A 21,208-nucleotide genomic window follows, 5' to 3' on the forward strand; every position below is an offset into this window, starting at 1 on the left:
GACTGATTTGCATATGGCCATGTCTAAACTGGGGTGGCAGAGTGGGCTAAAGAACGGTGATGGATTAAACCCAGATCTTTTGACTGGGTGTGAGTGTTTGATTGGTTCAGATGCTCCGTTTATCACCACCCCCTTTTATACTGCTTTGTTCCCCATAAGTTGGCAGGGTATGCTCAGACGTGAGTCCCTTGCTCACTTTGCCACTGGATTCAAGCAAGCCTGGCTGAAGATGGCTGAAATGCCAGAAACCGGTCCTAGGAAATTTGTTTCCGGTCCAAGAAGGCATGGCTTTGCAGTTCCGGCTTGACTGTTCCCATGAGGCACAGGGTCAGACTGATTTGCATATGGCCATGTCTGAACTGGGTTGGCAGAGTGGGCTAAAGAACGGTGATGGATTAAACCCAGATCATTTGACTGGGTGTGAGTGTTTGATTGGTTCAGTTGCTCCGTCCATCACCACCCCCTTTTCTACTGCTTTGTTCGCCATAAGTTGGCAGGGTATGCTCACACGTGAGTCCGTTGCTCATTTTGCCACTGGATTCAAGCAAGCCTGGCTGAAGATGGCTGAAATGCCAGAAACTGGTCCTAGGAAGCTTTTTTCCTGTTCAGGGAAGGCATGGCTTGGCAGTTCGGGCTGGACTGTTCCCATGAGGCACAGGATCAGACTGATTTGCATATGGCCATGTCTGAACTGGGGAGGCAGAGTGAGCTAAAGAACGGTGATGGATTAAACCCAGATCTTTTAACTGGGTGTGAGTGTTTGGTTGGTTCACATGCTCCGTCCATCACCACCCCCTTTTGTACTGCTTTGTTCGCCATAAGTTGGCAGGGTATGCTCAGACGTGATTCCCTTGCTCATTTTGCCACTGGATTCAAGCAAGCCTGGCTGAAGACGGCTGAAATACCAGAAACCGGTCCTAGGAAGCATGTTTCCGGTCCAGGGAAGGCATGGCTTGGCAGTTCGGGCTGGACTGTTCCCATGAGGCACAGGGTCAGACTGATTTGCATATGGCCATGTCTGAACTGGGGTGGCAGAGTGAGCTAAAGAACGGTGATGGATTAAACCCAGATCTTTTGACTGGGTGTGAGTGTTTGATCGGTTCACATGCTCTGTCCATCACCACCCCCTTTTGTACCGCTTTGTTCGCGATAAGTTGGCAGGGTATGCTCAGACGTGAGTCCCTTGCTCACTTTTCCCACTGGATTCAAGCAAGTCTGGCTGAAGACGGCTGAAATGCCAGAAACCGGTCCTAGGAAGCTTGTTTCTGGTCCAGGGAAGGCATGGCTTGGCAGTTCGGGCTGGACTCTTCCCATGAGGCACAGGGTCAGACTGATCTGCATATGGCCATGTCTGAACTGGGTTGGCAGAGTGGGCTAAAAAACGGTGATGGATTAAACCCAGATCTTTTGACTGGGTGTGAGTGTTTGATTGGTTCAGATGCTCCATCCATCACCACCCCCTTTTGTACTGCTTTGTTCGCCATAAGTTGGCAGTGTATGCTCAGACGTGAGTCTCTTGCTCACTTTCCCCACTGGATTCAAGCAAGTCTGGCTGAAGACGGCTGAAATGCCAGAAACCGGTCCTAGGAAGCTTGTTTCTGGTCCAGGGAAGGCATGGCTTGACATTTCGGGCTGGACTCTTCCCATGAGGCACAGGGTCAGACTGATCTGCATATGGCCATGTCTGAACTGGGATGGCAGAGTGGGCTAAACAACGGTGATGGATTAAACCCAGATCTTTTGACTGGGTGTGAGTGTTTGATCGGTTCGCATGCTCTGTCCATCATCACCCCCTTTTGTACCGCTTTGTTCGCGATAAGTTGGCAGGGTATGCTCAGACGTGAGTCCCTTGCTCACTTTGCCACTGGATTCAAGCAAGCCTGGTTAAAGACGGCTGAAATGCCAGGAACCGGTCCTAGGAAGCTTCTTTCCGGTCCAGGGAAGGCATGGCTTGGCAGTTCGGGCTGGACTGTTCCCATGAGGCACAGGGTCAGACTTATCTGCATATGGCCTTATCTGAACAGGAGTGGCAGAGTGGGCTAAAGAACGGTGATGGATTAAACCCAGATCTTTTGACTGGGTGTGAGTGTTTGATTGGTTCAAATGCTCCGTTTATCACCACCCCCTTCTGTACCGCTTTGTTCGCCATAAGTTGGCAGGGAATGCTCAGACGTGAGTCTCTTGCTCACTTTCCCCACTGGATTCAAGCAAGTCTGGCTGAAAACGGCTGAAATGCCAGAAACCGGTCCTAGAAAGCTTGTTTCTGGTCCAGGGAAGGCATGGCTTGGCAGTTCGGGCTAGACTCTTCCCATGAGGCACAGGGTCAGACTGATCTGCATATGGCCATGTCTGAACTGGGTTGGCAGAGTGGGCTAAAGAACGGTGATGGATTAAACCCAGATCTTTTGACTGGGTGTGAGTGTTTGATTGGTTCAGTTGCTCCGTCCATCACCACCCCCTTTTCAACCGCTTTGTTCGACATAAGTTGGCAGGGTATGCTCAGACGTGATTCCCTTGCTCACTTTGCCACTGGATTCAAGCAAGCCTGGCTGAAGACGGCTGAAATACCAGAAACCGGTCCTAGGAAGCATGTTTCCGGTCCAGGGAAGGCATGGCTTGGCAGTTCGGGCTGGACTGTTCCCATGAGGCACAGGGTCAGACTGATTTGCATATGGCCATGTCTAAACTGGGGTGGCAGAGTGGGCTAAAGAACGGTGATGGATTAAACCCAGATCTTTTGACTGGGTGTGAGTGTTTGATTGGTTCAGTTGCTCCGTCCATCACCACCCCCTTTTCTACTGCTTTGTTCGCCATAAGTTGGCAGGGTATGCTCACACGTGAGTCCGTTGCTCATTTTGCCACTGGATTCAAGCAAGCCTGGCTGAAGATGGCTGAAATGCCAGAAACTGGTCCTAGGAAGCTTTTTTCCTGTTCAGGGAAGGCATGGCTTGGCAGTTCGGGCTGGACTGTTCCCATGAGGCACAGGATCAGACTGATTTGCATATGGCCATGTCTGAACTGGGGAGGCAGAGTGAGCTAAAGAACGGTGATGGATTAAACCCAGATCTTTTAACTGGGTGTGAGTGTTTGGTTGGTTCACATGCTCCGTCCATCACCACCCCCTTTTGTACTGCTTTGTTCGCCATAAGTTGGCAGGGTATGCTCAGACGTGATTCCCTTGCTCATTTTGCCACTGGATTCAAGCAAGCCTGGCTGAAGACGGCTGAAATACCAGAAACCGGTCCTAGGAAGCATGTTTCCGGTCCAGGGAAGGCATGGCTTGGCAGTTCGGGCTGGACTGTTCCCATGAGGCACAGGGTCAGACTGATTTGCATATGGCCATGTCTGAACTGGGGTGGCAGAGTGAGCTAAAGAACGGTGATGGATTAAACCCAGATCTTTTGACTGGGTGTGAGTGTTTGATTGGTTTAGATGCTCCGTCCATCACCACCCCCTTCTGTACCGCTTTGTTCGCCATAAGTTGGCAGGGTATGCTCAGACGTGAGTCCCTTGCTCACTTTCCCCACTGGATTCAAGCAAGTCTGGCTGAAGACGGCTGAAATGCCAGAAACCGGTCCTAGGAAGCTTGTTTCCGGTTCAGGGAAGGCATGGCTTGGCAGTTGGGGCTGGACTGTTCCCATGAGGCACAGGGTCAGACTTATCTGCATATGGCCTTGTCTGAACTGGGGTGGCAGAGTGGGCTAAAGAACGGTGATGGATTAAACCCAGATCTTTTGACTGGGTTTGAGTGTTTGATTGGTTCAGATGCTCCGTTTATCACCACCCCCTTTTGTACTGCTTTGTTCGCCATAAGTTGGCAGGGTATGCTCAGACGTGAGTCCCTTGCTCACTTTGCCACTGGATTCAAGCAAGCCTGGCTGAAGACGGCTGAAATGCCAGAAACCTGTCCTAGGAAGCTTGTTTCCGGTTCAGGGAAGGCATGGCTTGGCAGTTCGGGCTGGACTGTTCCCATGAGGCACAGGGTCAGACTGATTTGCATATGGCCATGTCTGAACTGGGTTGGCAGAGTGGGCTAAAGAACGGTGATGGATTAAACCCAGATCTTTTGACTGGGTGTGAGTGTTTGATTGGTTCAGTTGCTCCGTCCATCACCACCCCCTTTTCTACTGCTTTGTTCGCCATAAGTTGGCAGGGTATGCTCACACGTGAGTCCGTTGCTCATTTTGCCACTGGATTCAAGCAAGCCTGGCTGAAATGCCAGAAACTGGTCCTAGGAAGCTTTTTTCCTGTTCAGGGAAGGCATGGCTTGGCAGTTCGGGCTGGACTGTTCCCATGAGGCACAGGGTCAGACTGATTTGCATATGGCCATGTCTGAACTGGGGTGGCATAGTGAGCTAAAGAACGGTGATGGATTAAACCCAGATCTTTTGACTGGGTGTGAGTGTTTGATTGGTTTAGATGCTCCGTCCATCACCACCCCCTTCTGTACCGCTTTGTTCGCCATAAGTTGGCAGGGTATGCTCAGACGTGAGTCCCTTGCTCACTTTCCCCACTGGATTCAAGCAAGTCTGGCTGAAGACAACTGAAATGCCAGAAACCGGTCCTAGGAAGCTTGTTTCTGGTCCAGGGAAGGCATGGCTTGGCAGTTCGGGCTGGACTCTTCCCATGAGGCACAGGGTCAGACTGATCTGCATATGGACATGTCTGAACTGGGATGGCAGAGTGGGCTAAAAAACGGTGATGGATTAAACCCAGATCTTTTGACTGGGTGTGAGTGTTTGATTGGTTCAGATGCTCCGTCCATCACCACCCCCTTTTGTACCGCTTTGTTCGCCATAAGTTGGCAGTGTATGCTCAGACGTGAGTCCGTTGCTCATTTTGCCACTGGATTCAAGCAAGCCTGGCTGAAGACGGCTGAAATGCCAGAAACCGGTCCTAGGAAGCTTGTTTCCGGTTCAGGGAAGGCATGGCTTGGCAGTTCGGGCTTGACTGTTCCCATGAGGCACAGGGTCAGCCTGATTTGCATATGTCCATGTCTGAACTGGGGTGGCAGAGTGAGCTAAAGAACGGTAATGGATTAAACCCAGATCTTTTGACTGGGTGTGAGTGTTTGATTGGTTCAGATGCTCCATCCATCACCACCCCTTTTGTACCGTATATTCATTATGTGCATAAGAAAATCTGGTGTGTGATTCAGATACTTCATAAAATACAAATCAATTTGAAAGGTGAGTTAACAATTTGTGAGGTGTACTATGTGGTGCCTTTGTTTTTAAACTTAAAATATAAATCATAAAATTTGAAGTTAGTCATATATTTTGTAATGAAGAATTATTTATTGCCGTTTTTTATAATGTTTTTAAATGTTGTTTAATATACACTTTGTATAGTATTATGTGTGTTTTCGAATAGGGATTGCTAATTATGGCAATTTGTTTCAGTGTGTGGATATGTATATTTTTAGTGTACAGCATAATTTTAGGTGTTGATTTCAAATTGGAAATGCATATATTGAGTTAAGGTATTAGTGATGAGATTAGCTTTTATAAGTCTCGAAAGAGGTACAGTTAACATTTGTGACATCATTTTTGGTGCTTGGTTTCAATTTGAAGTTTGTTCTGTGAATGTATGTGGTGTAGGTAGTGCTGTGGTAAAAAGATACTTATTTATGTTTTTCAGTGATATGGTAAGACTTATAGCAGAGAAATGTGAATGGTTTCTGTTTTGTATTTGTCTAGGTATAATATTAAATGTAGTTGTAGAAAGGTAATGTAGCAGTAGAGATTTATGCAGTACTTTAATCCTATAGTTTGCGTGCAGAGCAGGTATTGCCCTGTTAGTACTGAGACACTCCTTCAATCACGCATCGAGCACCGTACAGTTATTCATTCAGTGTACTAATACCTAAGTATAAATTCTCTATGCACTGTGTTTGCTGCACTGTGATTATTCCAGTTACTAGAAGTGTACTTATAGAATGCCCTAGCCAGTAACACTACTACAGGTACGTTATTCTGTGCACTATGCATGCCGATGTCTAACCAACTACATACTATTGATACAGTCTTGTAAATACCCAGTTAGGACTCTTGCAAACTAGGAATCTTCCTGTCTGTCTCATGCAATTCTCCAATTACCCATTCAGTCCTATCTACTTATTCTATCACTGCACCAATACCTAAGCACTTTTAAATTCACCATGCACTCTGTTTGCAGCACTGTAATTATTCTAGTTATTAGTCATGTACTTATGGAATGGTATGGAATAGGTGACCGCTCAGCCCTCCACAGGGCTTGGTCGCCCCACTCACTGCTGCCGCTCCTGTCTGCCTTTGCCGCCTCCTGCCTGCAGATTCCTTCGCTCGCTGCCCGCTGCTCCTGGGAATTTCCCGCTGCTCCTGGGAATTTCCCGCTGCCCGCTGCCCGCTGCTTCTTGGAATTTCCCGCCGCTGCCTCCCTGCGGCCCCGCCCCCCTGTGATTCAATTCGCCGCCCCGCTCCCGCCACCCAGCTGCTCCTCCCTCCCGGCTCCTTACTTATGACACCCCCAGAGCAACCGCGCAGCGGACGCGCGCAGCGGGAGCACCGATTGAGCGCCAAAGGTAAGCCCGTCTGCGCACGTCCGCGCCTGGCCCGCGCCCAGCGCCAGGACCCCTGGCCCTCCCCGCCGAGGCAAGACGACCCGACTAACCTACGACGCCGCCACTCTCAACGCACTCAATGCCGGCCGGACCCACGCCTGCTGCCGAGCCACCCCAAAACGCACCCACGGACCCTTCACCTGCTGCACCTGCAAGTTCACCTGCCTCCAAACCTGCCCCGCACCCGCCAAGACAAACACCAGCAGCAACCACCTCAAGTGCATCCTGATCAACACCCGCTCCGTCCACAGACACGCCGTGGAACTCTGGAACCTCCTCGACGCTACATCACCGGACGTCGCCTTCCTCACGGAAACCTGGATGAACGGCTCCTCTGCACCCGACATCGCCATCGCCATCCCGGACGGGTACAAGATCATCAGGAGGGACCGCATCAACCAGACCGGAGGTGGCATCGCCATCGTCCACAGGAACACCATCCGCATCACGACCGACGCCAACGACTCCTTCGCCGCAGCCGAACATCTCCACTTCCAGATTCACACCGACCCTAAGACGACCCTCAGAGGCACCCTCGTCTACAGACCCCCGGGACCACGCACACAATTCAGCGAAGACATCACAGACTTCATCAGCCCACACGCCCTCCCCTCCACCGACTACATCCTCCTCGGGGACCGCAACTTCCACCTGGAGAACAACAAGGACCGCAACACCACCGCCCTGCTGGAAAACCTCGCCAACCTCGGACTCAAGCAACTGGTCAACACCCCCACCCACTACGCCGGCCACACGCCTGATCCTGTCTTCTCTTCCAGCAAGTACATCACCTTCAGCCAAACCACCGGACTCCACTGGACCGACCACAGCTGCGTCCACTTCAGCTTCAAAAGATGCATGACCCACCACCACCCGCAACAGGTACCTCACAGGAATTGGAGCAAGATCATCCCAGACCAGCTCACCACCTCCCTCAGCCAGAGCCCACCCGCCAACACAACGGACCCCAACGAAGCAGCCCGCAACTTCACACAGTGGCTGACCGCCTGCGCCGACAACCTCGCGCCACAAAAGAACCCTCCCAGCAGACCCAGAAGCAAGAAGGCATCCTGGTTCACTGACGACCTCAAGGACTCCAAGAAGACCTGCCGCACCCTCGAGAAAGCCTGGCTCCTCGACCGGACCACCGACAACATGACCGCCCTCAAACACGCTACCCGCAAGCACCACCAGCTCATCCTCACCACCAAGAAGAAATCCCTGAAGGAACGACTGGACAACAACGCCCACGACAGCAAAGAGCTCTTCACTATCGTCAAGGAGTTCTCCAACCGCAGCACCGGCACCAACGACATCACTCCGGCACAAGACCTCTGCGACTCCCTCGCCTCGTTCTTCCACCGCAAGATCGCCGACATCCACAACAGCTTCGGCGCCCCACCCACGCACCCAACCGTCGAACCAACGCCCCCCACCGCCACCCTTCGCACCTGGACCACGGTGACCACCGAAAACACAGCCCGCACGATGAACACCATCCACTCCGGATCACCGACCGACCCCTGCCCACACCACGTCTTCAACAAGGCCGACTCCACCATCGCACCCCAACTCCGGAACATCATCAACGCCTCCTTCAACACCGCCACCTTCCCGGAGAGCTGGGAGCACGCCGAGATCAGCGCCCTCCTGAAGAAACCTACAGCGGACCCCACCGATCTCAAAAACGTCCGCCCCATCTCGCTCCTTCCTTTTCCTGCTAAAGTCATCGAGAAGATTGTCAACAGACAGCTGACCGCCTTCCTCGAGACGAACGGATCCCTCGACTCCTCGCAGTCCGGCTTCAGAGCCAACCACAGCACCGAGACCGCCCTCATCGCAGCCACCGACGACATCCGGACCCTGCTCGACAAGGGGGAAACAGTGGCCCTCATCCTCCTGGACCTCTCCGCTGCGTTCGACACGGTCTGCCACCGCACCCTAGTCCAGCGCCTCAGCAACATCGGTATCCAAGAGAAGGCACTGCAGTGGATCATCTCGTTCCTCGCCGGAAGAACACAAAGAGTCAGCCTCCCCCCGTTTCGCTCCGAGGCCACCGAAGTCATCTGCGGCGTCCCGCAAGGATCTTCACTCAGCCCCACCCTCTTCAACATCTACATGAAACCTCTCGCAGCCATCGCACGCCAGCACAACCTCAACATCATCTCTTACGCCGACGACACCCAGCTGATCCTCTCCCTCACCAGAGACCCCGACCCCGCCAGAACCTGCCTACACGAAGGGCTGAAAGACGTCGCCGAGTGGATGAAGGACAGCCGCCTGAAACTGAACTCGGACAAGACGGAAGTCCTCATCCTGGGATCTTCGCCCTCCGCCTGGGCCGACTCCTGGTGGCCCCCAGCCCTGGGCACCGCACCCAAGCCAACCGACCACGCACGCAACCTGGGCTTCATCCTGGACCCCTCCCTCTCGATGACCAGACAAGTCACGCCGTCTCCTCATCGTGCTTCAACACCCTGCGTATGCTTCGCAAGATCTTCCGCTGGATCCCGACCGAGACCAGGAAGACTGTCACCCAGGCACTCGTCACCAGCCGACTGGACTACGGAAACACCCTCTATGCCGGAACCACAGCCAAGCTACAGAAAAGACTCCAGCGCATCCAGAACGCCTCCGCCCGACTCATCCTGGATGTCCCCCGACGCAGCCACATCTCCAGCCACCTGAGGAACCTGCACTGGCTCCCGGTCGACAAGAGGATCACGTTCCGGCTCCTCACCCACGCACACAAGTCTCTCCACGACCTGGGCCCCAAGTACCTCAACGACCGCCTGACCTTCTACACGCCCACCCGCCAGCTACGGTCCACCAGCCTCGCCCTCGCAGCCGTACCACGCATCCGAAGAGCCACCGCCGGAGGAAGATCCTTCTCTTACCTGGCTGCCAAGACTTGGAACTCCCTCCCCATCCACCTTCGGCTGACCCAGGACCATCTCGCCTTCAGGAAACAACTCAAGACCTGGCTGTTCGAGCAGTAGCATACCCCTCCCCCAAGCACCTTGAGACCCTCCCGGGTGAGTAGTGCGCTATACAAATGGCATGATTGATTGATTGATTGGAATGGTGTAGACAGTAACACTAGTACAGCTGAGATATTCTGTGCACTATGCATGCAGACCTGTAACCAGCTACATACTATTGATACACTCTTGAAAATACCCAGTTAGTATTCAGTCACTGTCCATGCACTTGTACAATGACTCAGGCATTGAGACAAGCAGTGCTACAGTCAAATGTGCACAATGTATGTGGTCCCCTTACCCCCTGTAGAGTAGTGATTCAGTTGCACAAAAATTCAGATAGTAGCCATGCAAGTCAGAAATCACATTGTCACTCTCTGTCCACTCCTGCAATCATGCTGACAGAACAATGTCCTTATCTAATCCCTGTGCTGAAACATAAGCAGTTATAAAGGCAACCTTCTGTCAACTACCAGCACTCTAGGTACTCAGTCACTGTCCATGCACTTGTACAATGACTCATACATTAAGACATGCAGGGTACAGTCAAATGTGCATAATCCATGTGGTCCCCTAACCCCTTGCAGTCTACTGATTCAGTCCTGCAATAATCCAGGTACTAGCCATGCAGTTCAGCAATCACACTGTCACTCTCGGTCCATTCCAGCTATCATCCTGACAGGACCATGTCCTTATCTAATCACTCTGCTGAAACACGAGTACATATAAATGCACCCTGCTGTCAAATACCAGCACAGTAGGTACCCAGTCACTGTCCATGCACTTGCACAATGACTCAGGCATTAAGACAATCAGTGCTACAGTCAAATGTGCACAATGTATGTGGTCCACTAAACCCCTGCAAACTACTGATTAATTCCTGCAAAAATGCAGCTAGTAGCCATGCAAGTCAGAAATCACACTGTCACTCTCTGTCCACTCCTGCTATCATCCTGACAGAACCATGTCCTTATCTAATCACTCTGCTGAAACATAAGCACTTATAAACTGACCCTGCTGTGAACTACTAGCACTCTAGGTACCCCGTCACTATCCATACACTTGTACAATGACTCAGGCATTAAGACAAGAGGTGCTACAGTTAAATGTGCACAATGTATGCGGTCCCCTAACCCCCTGTAGACTAGTGATTAATTCCTGTGAAATCCTGATAGTAGCCATGCAAGTCAGCAATCACATTGTCAGTCTGTGTCTACTCCTGCAATCATCGTGACAGAATAATGTCCTTATCTAATCTGTGTGCTGAAATATAAGCAGTTATAAACTCACAAAGCTGTCAACTACCAGCACTCTAGGTACCCAGTTACTGTCCATGCACGTGTACAATGACTCAGGCATTAAGACACACAGTGCTACAGTCAAATGTGCATAATCCATGTGGTCCCCTAATCCCCTGCAGACAACTGATTCAGTCCTGCAAAAATCCAGGTAATAGCCACGCAGTTCAGCAATCACACTGTCACTCTCGGTCCACTCCTACTATCATCCTGACGGAACCATGTCCTTATCTAGTCACTCTACTGAAACACAAGCACTTATAAACTCACCTTGCTGTCAACTACCAGCACTCTACCTATCCAGTCACTGTCCATGCACTTGTACAATACCTCAGGCATTAAGACACACAGTGCTACAGTCAAATGTACACAATGTATGTGGTCCCCTAACCCCCTGCAGAGTAGTGATTCAGTCGTGCAAAAATGTAGATAGTAGCCATGCAAGTCAGCAATCACACTGTCACTCTCTGTCCACTCCTGCAATCATCTTGACAGAACAATGTCCTTATTTAGTCCCTGTGCTGAAATATAGGCACTGATAAACTCACCCTGCTGTGAACTACTAGCACTCTACCTATCCAGTCACTGTCCATGCACTTATAAAATGACACAGGCATTAGGACAAGCAGTGCTACAGTCAAATGTGCACAATGTATGTGGTCCTCTAACCCACTACTGATTCACTCCTGCATAAATCCAGGTACTAGCAATGCAGTTCCGCAATCACACTGTCACTCTCTGTCCACTCCTGCTACCATCCTGACAGAACCATGCCCTTATCTAATCACTCTGCTGAAACATAAGCACTCATAAACTGACCCTGCTGTCAACTACCAGCACTCTAGGTAGCCTGTCACTCTCCATACACTTGTACAATGACTCGGGCATTAAGACAAGTAGTACTACAGTTAAATGTGCACAATGTATGCGGTCCCCTAAGCTCCTGCAGACTAGTGATTCATTCCTGCAAAAATCCAGGTATTACCCATGCAATTCAGCAATCACACTGTCACTCTCTATCCACTCCTGCAATCATCCTGACAAAACAATGTCCTCATCCAATCCCTGTGCTGAAACATAAGCACTTATAAACTCACCCTGCTGTGAATTACTACCACTCTACCTATCCAGTCACTGTCCATGCACTTGTACAATGGCTCAGGCATTAAGACAAGCAGTGATATAGTAAAATGTGCACAATGTATGTGGTCCCCTAACCCCCTGCAGACTACTGATTCAGTCCTTCACAAATCCTGATAGTAGCCATACAATTCAGCAATCACACTGTCCATCTCTGTCTACTCCTGCAATCATGCTAACAGAACCATGTCCTCATCTAATCTCTGCGTCAAAACCCAAGCCCATATAAACTCACCCTCCTGTCAACTTGCAGCACTCTAACTATCCAGTGACTTTCCATGTACTTCTACAATGACTCAGGCATTAACACATGCAGTAAAACAAAGTTCTGCAGCACACTTATAGAAAAAGTTATTTAAATGCAGGAGATGTCTCAATGGACATATAGTTCAAAGTTCATACGCGAAGAAGTGGTCCATCATAGTGTTATTCTTTCTTTTATTGTTCATACATGACCGCACCGGGAACTGAAATGCTAGCACTGGAAAGTAGTGCACGTCGTAACTTTTCCCGCACTTCGGGGACATCTCCAGGCAAGTCTTTAATATTACCACGATCTACACACAACTACCAAGTGACCATCACCATTAACCGAAGAAAAATACCTATAGTTACTATTTTTTCTACAACGTATTCTGGAGATATTCAAGATCTACACTGGCACAATCCTTTTTTAAACTTACATCATTACCCGGTCTTGAGCGGAGCCGGGTCGGAATTATCACCGGCACCGCGACCTGTAGTTTTATGCCATCCACCTACAGCCCTGAGGAGTCGCTGGAAATATTGTGATTTCTTGCGACGAAACACGTGTCGGCTGGCTTATGTATGAACAATAAAAGAAAGAATAACACTATGATGGACCACTTCTTCGCGTATGAACTTTGAACTATATGTCCATTGAGACATCTCCTGCATTTAAATAACTTTTTCTATAAGTGTGCTGCAGAACTTTGTTTTACTGTTACTTAATGTGTCCACAAAACACATTTTGAGGGGTTACAGGGTGTTGCCTCTCATCCGCATGCACCTTTTGCTTGAAGCATTCACTTGTACGTTAACCGAGTAGTGCGCCTAGAATTTCCCTCACGCCTGAAACCCTGTTCTTTTGAAGCATTAACACATGCAGTGCTAAAATCAAATGTGCATAATCTATGCAGTCTCATAACCCCCTTCACACTACTGTTTCACTCCTGCAATTACACAGGTACTACTCATCCAATCCAACAATCACACTGTCACTCTCCGTCCGCTCCTCTAATCATCCTGACAGAAGCATGTCCTTATCTAATCACTGTGCCAAAACCCAAGCACTTATAAACTCACTCTGCTGTCAACTTGCAGCACTCTAACTATCCAGTCACTGTCCATGTACTTCTACAATGACTCAGGCATTAACACATGCAGAACTATAATCAAATGTGCACAATCTACCCCTTGTACTCTACTGATTCGCTCCTTCAATTACACAGGTAGTACTCATGCAGTCCAGCAATCACACTGTCACTCTCCGTCCACTCTTCCAATCATCCTTCCTCATGCTATACAAATACACTTGTTCAATAATGCATACTGTACTAATACACTCATATAATCACCATGCAGTACTAATTCATTCTTTCAATTAATCATGCTCTATACATATACTCATGAAATCTTTCAGACATTCCCATGCATTTTATTTTTTTTTAACCAGATTAATTAGTTCTGAAAACAACTTAAAAAATATATATATATATATTTTCAAACTATTTTGAAAAACAAAAAAACTCGAAAACAAACTGTAGAACTTTGCAAGTAAAGTGTCATTGCAACAAATAATGCAACATATTTTTTTACAGTAGTGGTGTCTTGCAGCTCCACAATAGTGTCAATAGACTGTTCGTCACAGCATATTATTCTCTTGCATTAGACGCAGTGCTGCTCTAAATTTCTAAATTCTGGAGAAATGTCTGGTGCATTGTTTACTCCAGAAGTGCTTGGACAACCAGCCTCCTCTCTTTGTCTTCCTGCTTTTTGTTCTTCACATAGCTCTTCACGTGCCAGATGACAGGGATGTATTGTCCTCATATGTTTCCACATACTGGCAGTCCGCAAGAATATTTTTTGGTTTTGTCACCTCGTGAAAGCACTCTAGGACACAAAGTGCAGCTCACCTTTGTCGCATTTACTTTTTTCCCCCTCTGGTATAGTAAAAAATCTCCAAACCAGAGACTCCTTCTTCTCCTTGACCTCCTCTTGTATCTCTTCATCTTCTTCCAAGTTCTGTTGTGGATTAGATGAAGCCATTTTTTGAATTAGCCCTAAACACCCCAAAAAATTTCAGGACTGCCAAAAAACAGGTTTGTCTTCAAAGATGTCCTAAAAGCAATAGAAGAAAGGGAGGGGTCTTTCACATTTGAGAAAGAAAAGATTGTAAACCAATCAAATGCTTTCTTCTGAAGCACCCAGCATGTACCTGACGCGACTTCGCAAAAATATATTTAAAAGTAATATAAGTTTATTACAAGTAGAAATATATTATTTTTATGAATACCTTAGATAATGTCTTGCCCTAATATATATATTAAAGACACATAGATAGCATTTTAGAACTTCAGAAAATTTTGTGGGAGTCGCGCAACCGGTGCGTCCCAGTACGTATGAGACATCACGTAGGGCCCGCCACCGCGCAAGCGTTGCGTACCGTAATGCGCATGTGTCGCGAATGTGTGGCAGCAGGAGTCGCGGACCGGTCGCATACCTATTGGGCACATCTCATAATATTAAAAGTATATTTTGTAACTGAAAAACAAGCAGCCGTCGCACACCGTACGCGGATCCTTCACGACTTTTCTAAAACGGCGGCTAAAATCCACGCACCCATTGTGATAGGTACGCTTAAGGTGCACAACTCCCAAAAAAATGTGAAAAAAAATGTACTATACAAATAATATAAATCTATTAAAATAAAATAAAAGAAATTAAACAACATTTCAGTTTGAATTTTAAATAACATTTTTTTGCAATTTTCAGAAAAAATTTATAATGTTATTTAAGGAATAAAATATTTATAAATAAACAGTTAACAAACTGTAAAAAAGCAATACAAAAAATAGATATTACTACTATTACACTTAAAAATTAGCATTTAAAAAAACTTTGAAATTCACTGAAGAAACCATAGGTTTCAGAGACGTTATAGTTAGAAATTAGCAGTTAAAAAACCCTAGAAATTCACTGAAAAAACCATAGGTTTTAGAGACGTTATAATTAGAAATTAGCATTTAAAAAACCTTAGAAATTCACTGAGAAAAACATAGGTTTCATGAGTGTTATAGTTAGCCGGATATTTCACTCGTACAAAACCATAGAAGTTCCTCCGTTATAGTTAGTTCTGCTAACTATAACTCGCGTGCCCGCAATGCACTGCTGATGATGTCTCATATGGCATCATTCATGACATGGTCAGTGACATCACTGATGACATCACTGATGACATCTCAAATGACATCACTGATTTCAATTAAAAAAAGCGTTTTTGGTTTGCTTACAATTTTGGTGCCATTTGTTGTATCTTTACAAATCTTTCCCAACCAGTTGATGCATCTTTACAAGACTTTCCCCAAAACAAATGTTCTTCCACCTCAACTCCTTCCTGGAAAGTCATAGGGTGATCTGTCAAGTGGGGGCTGAAAAAAAGGTGAGGCGCCAAAATGTGCTTTTCCTATTCATTTTTACATAGGCAAATTAACCACAGCCACAGCCCAAGCAGCTGAACAGAACTACATTAAATTTGGTAAAAAGCAAGATCTTGGCCATGAAAGCGTGCTTTTTGTGATGTGGTATAAATCTGTTTAGTAGTTTTCAAGACATTAAGGTTAAAACAATATAGGTATTTCATGCCATGGAGGATCCATGGAGCCGACAGATCTCGAGGTAAGATCTGAATTACTGCCACCACATCAACAAAGATGTTACGGCAGTCATCTTGAGACTCTGGGACTAAGTCCCCTGTCCTGAGAAAAAGCAAAATAAGATATAGGGGGCAGGGTAGCCATGCTCCCCTAGGCTCCCCTGCTCCCCTAGGCTTATTGGTGGGGCTGGGTCCTAGAGGGACCCCCCAGTCAAAAACACATTTTTTAAACTCTTGTGAATTCACAGAGTATTAGCTAATCCAAAACAAAACTTCCACCTCAAGCCTCTTTAAGGCCCCGGGGACCAATTCCTCTCTGGAATTATTTCCATTATCCTTCTAGTCCGTCCCATGCCTCTCCTTATTTAATCTCCCCTTCGTTATCTTTGTCTGATCTTCTCTTTTCAGAGCCCTGCCAATCTCCTCCAGGTAAGTATTATGTTGGTTTTCTTAGCTGTTTTACTTTGAATGTTGGTTTCAATTACAAAAAAAGTGATAGAACATTAAATAAGAAAGAGTCTACACGTTTATTACACCCTAATGACTCTCTCCTCCATTCAAATATAATATGTGCCCTCTAATTTACTGTAACTACTTTTCTTTCTCCGACTCCTGTATGTAACTTTTGTAGAGACCCACTAAATCTATCTCTCAACCTATCAGGCTACACACCATCCCACCATCTAATGCAACTTGAATACACTCCCTTGCCCTATTCCAAAACCCTACTGTATCATTAACACATCTCTACCCATAAACCCTTATCATCATTCTATTTTCATGCCTAATCAGTAACCTACCCCTAACTCTAATTCTGCCACAGCCTACTATCTACTCCTTGCCAAACCCCTAAATCTAACTCCACCATACTGAATATATGTTTTAAACTACCCTCAACTTAAGAATTTCCCTTACCCTAAATTCACCACCCCATTTATTCAGTTAGCCTAACAGCAATCATGTGGAATGTTTTTTCAATCTATTTCTTGTGGTTTTTTAACTGAATGTTTGCTCAGTATTTTTCCCCACCTTTCGTTTCTCACACTTTCCGTTTCTCTTTTTTTTTAGATCTGGCTGGAGAGCCCAGCTACGTATTTGGTGTGCCATTCTGCCTTACATAAAGTAATTTCATTGGCAATGAGAAGAGACTATTTTACATCTGCAAAGCACACTCAAACATTACATTGTTTCTCACATTCCGTTGTTTATCTTCTATATGCATTATACACATAAAGCAAACGTTCTACTACTTATTCCCCAGCACTGACAAAGCCAGTAAGTCTGGCTTTAATCTGATAAACAGCATCTGTTCATGCGATTCATGAAAGAAGCCTTCTTGAACGCCTGTTGATGAAGTGTTACTGCCTGCAGTAACCAACCCCTCTGTGACTTAACTGCATCCTCAGCCCATGCACTGAATTCCTGCACAGCTGGTGGGCCGGCGCTTTGGCAGAGGCTAGCTCATTGATGGCCAGAACCTGCTGGGCTCCGGCCTGTAAACCTAGCTCAGAAGTGGACGGCCCGCGGGACCTCTCTTTTCTTCCTCAATTACCCCAGAGCAGACACTTAATGCTCTGCTTCGCTCCACTTAAAGCAGGGTCTCTTGGAAGATCACACTTGATTACCCTCTGGTTCCTTGTTTTCCTTTTTATGAAAAGATTTTCCAGCCAATGAAGCTTTTGGTATTTCATGAAGGGTACCAGTGTGTAGAGGCTTCAAGAACGAATAAGACCAGATAGCCATTATAAGGAGACGATATCTGGGAAAAGATTAGGCAATATCCTACCTGCAAGCTCATATCATACCTACTTCATCTTACATTAATAGGAACACCTGAGTGAAATAACTCACTTGATCTCCTTAATAGGACAAAAAAACATTTAGAGCTAAGGAATTTTGTGGGCAGTCTTTTTAGACTGCTGGAACTGATAGTCAATGTGAAGGCCACGTTTTATTAGACAGATTTGGGTGCCTGTATTGGGTAAATCTGGGTGGTTTGCTATAGCTTTCCAAGGTGTTTTATGTTCATTGATACAGTACACGTAAATGTATTATTCATTTGTGAGGTAGAATATTATATGTAGCAATAACATATTCCCTGGCAACAACTTCAAAGCGCTAGGAGATGTACGTAGGTCCAAGGAGCAGCAGAATATTTCAGATCTATGTACCTTGGCAATCTGAGTATCATCAAGGTATGCATGTGAGAAGTCAGGTCTGGTAAATATATATCCATCTACTGATATTATTAGTCAATATTCTAGATTTCACATTTCTATAGGTCAAATTAAAAAACTCAATAATGTGATAGGTCACTGATGCGTATATCCTAATGGGAGACCAGAGTCATGACTACTGGAAGGAATCGTTTTTAACACTGGCAAAGAAGAAGAGAGAAAGAAATGCAACAAGTACGCCCATGTATTGGCATTTGGGTGGGCCATCTTTGTTTACAGATATCTAATGATGATCTGCATCACATTGGCCTCACAGAGATGCAGGAGGGTTTTCTTTGAGGTGATCATAACTTTAATTGGACATCTCTCTTTTTTCTGTGCCCCACATTTTGGAGAGTCCACTTTTCTGAGAGCCAAGTAGGTAACCAGAGAGCCAGATGGCAGAAGTTCAAGGCTCATCTGAGGTGGCACAGGAAGGGCAGAAACCACTATTGGCCATCCAATAACTATAGAGACATGCAAGAGCCAGAGAATCTTCTTCTGTCTGGACTGGTCAGCATTTCCAAATAATACTTTGTTGGCACTTTTGAAAATAGTATGTGTTTTTTTGCAGTTGCAATATCAAATGCCTGTAGTCCTTGCTCAGCCAGCACTTTCAAAGTTGAGTTTGTTGGCACATTGTGATAAGACTTGCCCTTGTCTATGGTACACATGCTTTGTTGCACCCACTAGCACAATATGTCGCAGCAGGGGTTCAGTACAATTTTTTGTAGCTAATGTAAACTTTTAATGTAGAGTTTGCGATGTTGGCAGTTCAGGTCATTTAAAGACATGGTCATGCATTCAAAGTGCAGCGATCAGTGACCCGAGAGAAAAAAAAAGAGGAGTCAATTACATTCATCATGGAACATACAATTCTTCACATTCACCTGCTTTTTGTTTATTTCCAATTTGCCAGGAGAGCAATGGATTTCATGCCTCTCTGAGTCAGTTTGTGAATTGTCTCATCTTGTACAATATATAAAAGAAAATTCTAAAAAACAATAAAACCACCACCAACCATGAAATTTATAATGCATAGAAACTCAGATACAAATAAAAAAGAAATGGGTGCCCACATTCAAGATCATGGTGATACGTAAGTACTGCAGCATTTTCTTATAAGTGATGTGCAGCAGTGTAAGGGCAGGCTGTGCTATCCTATCACTTGTAACTTGCTAGGTGTTGCTTCTGGTCAGTTAGTCCTCTTGAATTGGTATAAACATATTAGTGGTGATTGCCTTAACCCTCTGGAGGCAGTCATTGTCCATTGGACCAAAAGGGGAGACTGTAAATAGGTTTATCATAAACCAAGATCCAATATTTCAGAAACTTCTCATTTTAGAACACAGAGTTATAGCAATTCACAAGTCACTTCAGCTTTTGAGAAGGTGGATGCTGCAGCATTGTCAGCACCACCAAGTTCCTTGACGTAGAGTGCATTGTAGTTGAAGATGTACCAGCCAGAATGGAATCCACTTTCAAATATCAAAAAAGGAAGTTAAAGGAGCAGAGGTCACAGCTAGAGGTGGAAAGAACAGAGGTGGCAAATAGGATGATGGGAATGTAAAGTATAGAGAATCTAAAGAGCCAAGCAGGAACGGGGCAAAGCTACAGGAGAAAAAAGATAGAAAAGGTACAAAGGGCTTTGAAGAAAAAGACAACAGCAGTGTAAAGCAAAGGCATGGAAATGAAAAGACAATCCTTGTGGAGGGTGCCAGTAAAGTGGAAAATCATTGCAGCACCAACTCTTTTTGATTATGGCAGGCATATTTTCTTGCAGGATGCATGTCACTACATTTGAACATGGCAGCCGTTTTACATGAGGGAAACACACTCTTTAACCAATAATTAAAGCTCTTGTGTTAAAGTTTCCTCTCTATGATCAAGTCACTTCTACAACAACCAATGTGCCGGAGAAGCGGTTTACAAGCATGCCACCTGATAGCACAGTGGAGCAAAAGGACTATTTTGCCTAAGCAACTGCTGCCCAATCAAACATTTGGAAAGCAGATCAACATGTGGGCAGAGCCTAAGACCCTTAATCAATACTGCTTTGTAAAGCATTTTTTCTGGTGATCACATAACAGCTGCGTGGTCAAGCCAGACCGAAAAATGATAGATAGGAAGATGGGATTGACCCATCCCTGAGTTTAATTATTGTATTCCTTGTGAAGCGTGAGTGGCACACTTCTCCACAATCTTTAAAAAGAATAGTGAGGATAGCAGCTTGGAAGCTTGTGCGTGAATGGGTAGATAGGACTACCTTCCATTAGATATCACTATTGATGAAGTTATATGAGCTTTGCATGAGAGTTCAAGTGGAACAGCCCCGAAGCCTGATGGGGTTTCTGTGCAAGTATTCAAAGCAGTTGAAGAATTATGGGGCACCATTTTGACTAGGGTGTTTAATGCAGCAGCTGTTAGTACGACACTACCTCCTTGGGCCATTTCAATAGTTATACCTGTTTTCAAGAAGGATGATAAATCAGATCCTAAAACTGGACTCAAATAACCTGGAACCGACGCTCCTCTCATTCAGAAAACAACTCAAAACGCTTCTGTTCAAGGAAGCACTGATCACTGTCTAAACTGCTTCTTCTAGGTGGGTTCCATCCGTCTGCCCACCACCTCTGGCCTCGCGTCCACAAAGCGCTTAGAGACCTGCCGGTGATTAGCGCTATATAAATACAAATACAAATACAAACTATCATGCAATCTCGATATTGGATTCATCAGTAAAGTTGTTGAGTAGGATTTTACTTATGAGGAGAGGGCACCGAAATTTTCTATTTTATCAGCAGCCCAGTTTGGCTGTAGGAAGGGCCTAGAGACAATTGAACAGTGCGTGAATTTAGATCTGCTGATCGAGAAATATACCAGAGCTAAACAATTCTCCCTGTATCTTTGTTTTGCAGATCTAAGCAGTGCATTTGATTTAGTTGATCAGGCTTTGGTCATCATTGCTCTCCTTTGGTGCTCCCAGGGAAATAATTGGTTTCCCTGCACGCCTGTCTAAGAACTTATCAAGTAAAGTCCGATATGGTCTCCAGGGTGAATGTTCCCCTGCTTTTGAA

Source organism: Lissotriton helveticus, chromosome 1_1, assembly GCF_964261635.1.
Source record: "Lissotriton helveticus chromosome 1_1, aLisHel1.1, whole genome shotgun sequence".
Lineage (NCBI taxonomy): Eukaryota > Metazoa > Chordata > Amphibia > Caudata > Salamandridae > Lissotriton > Lissotriton helveticus.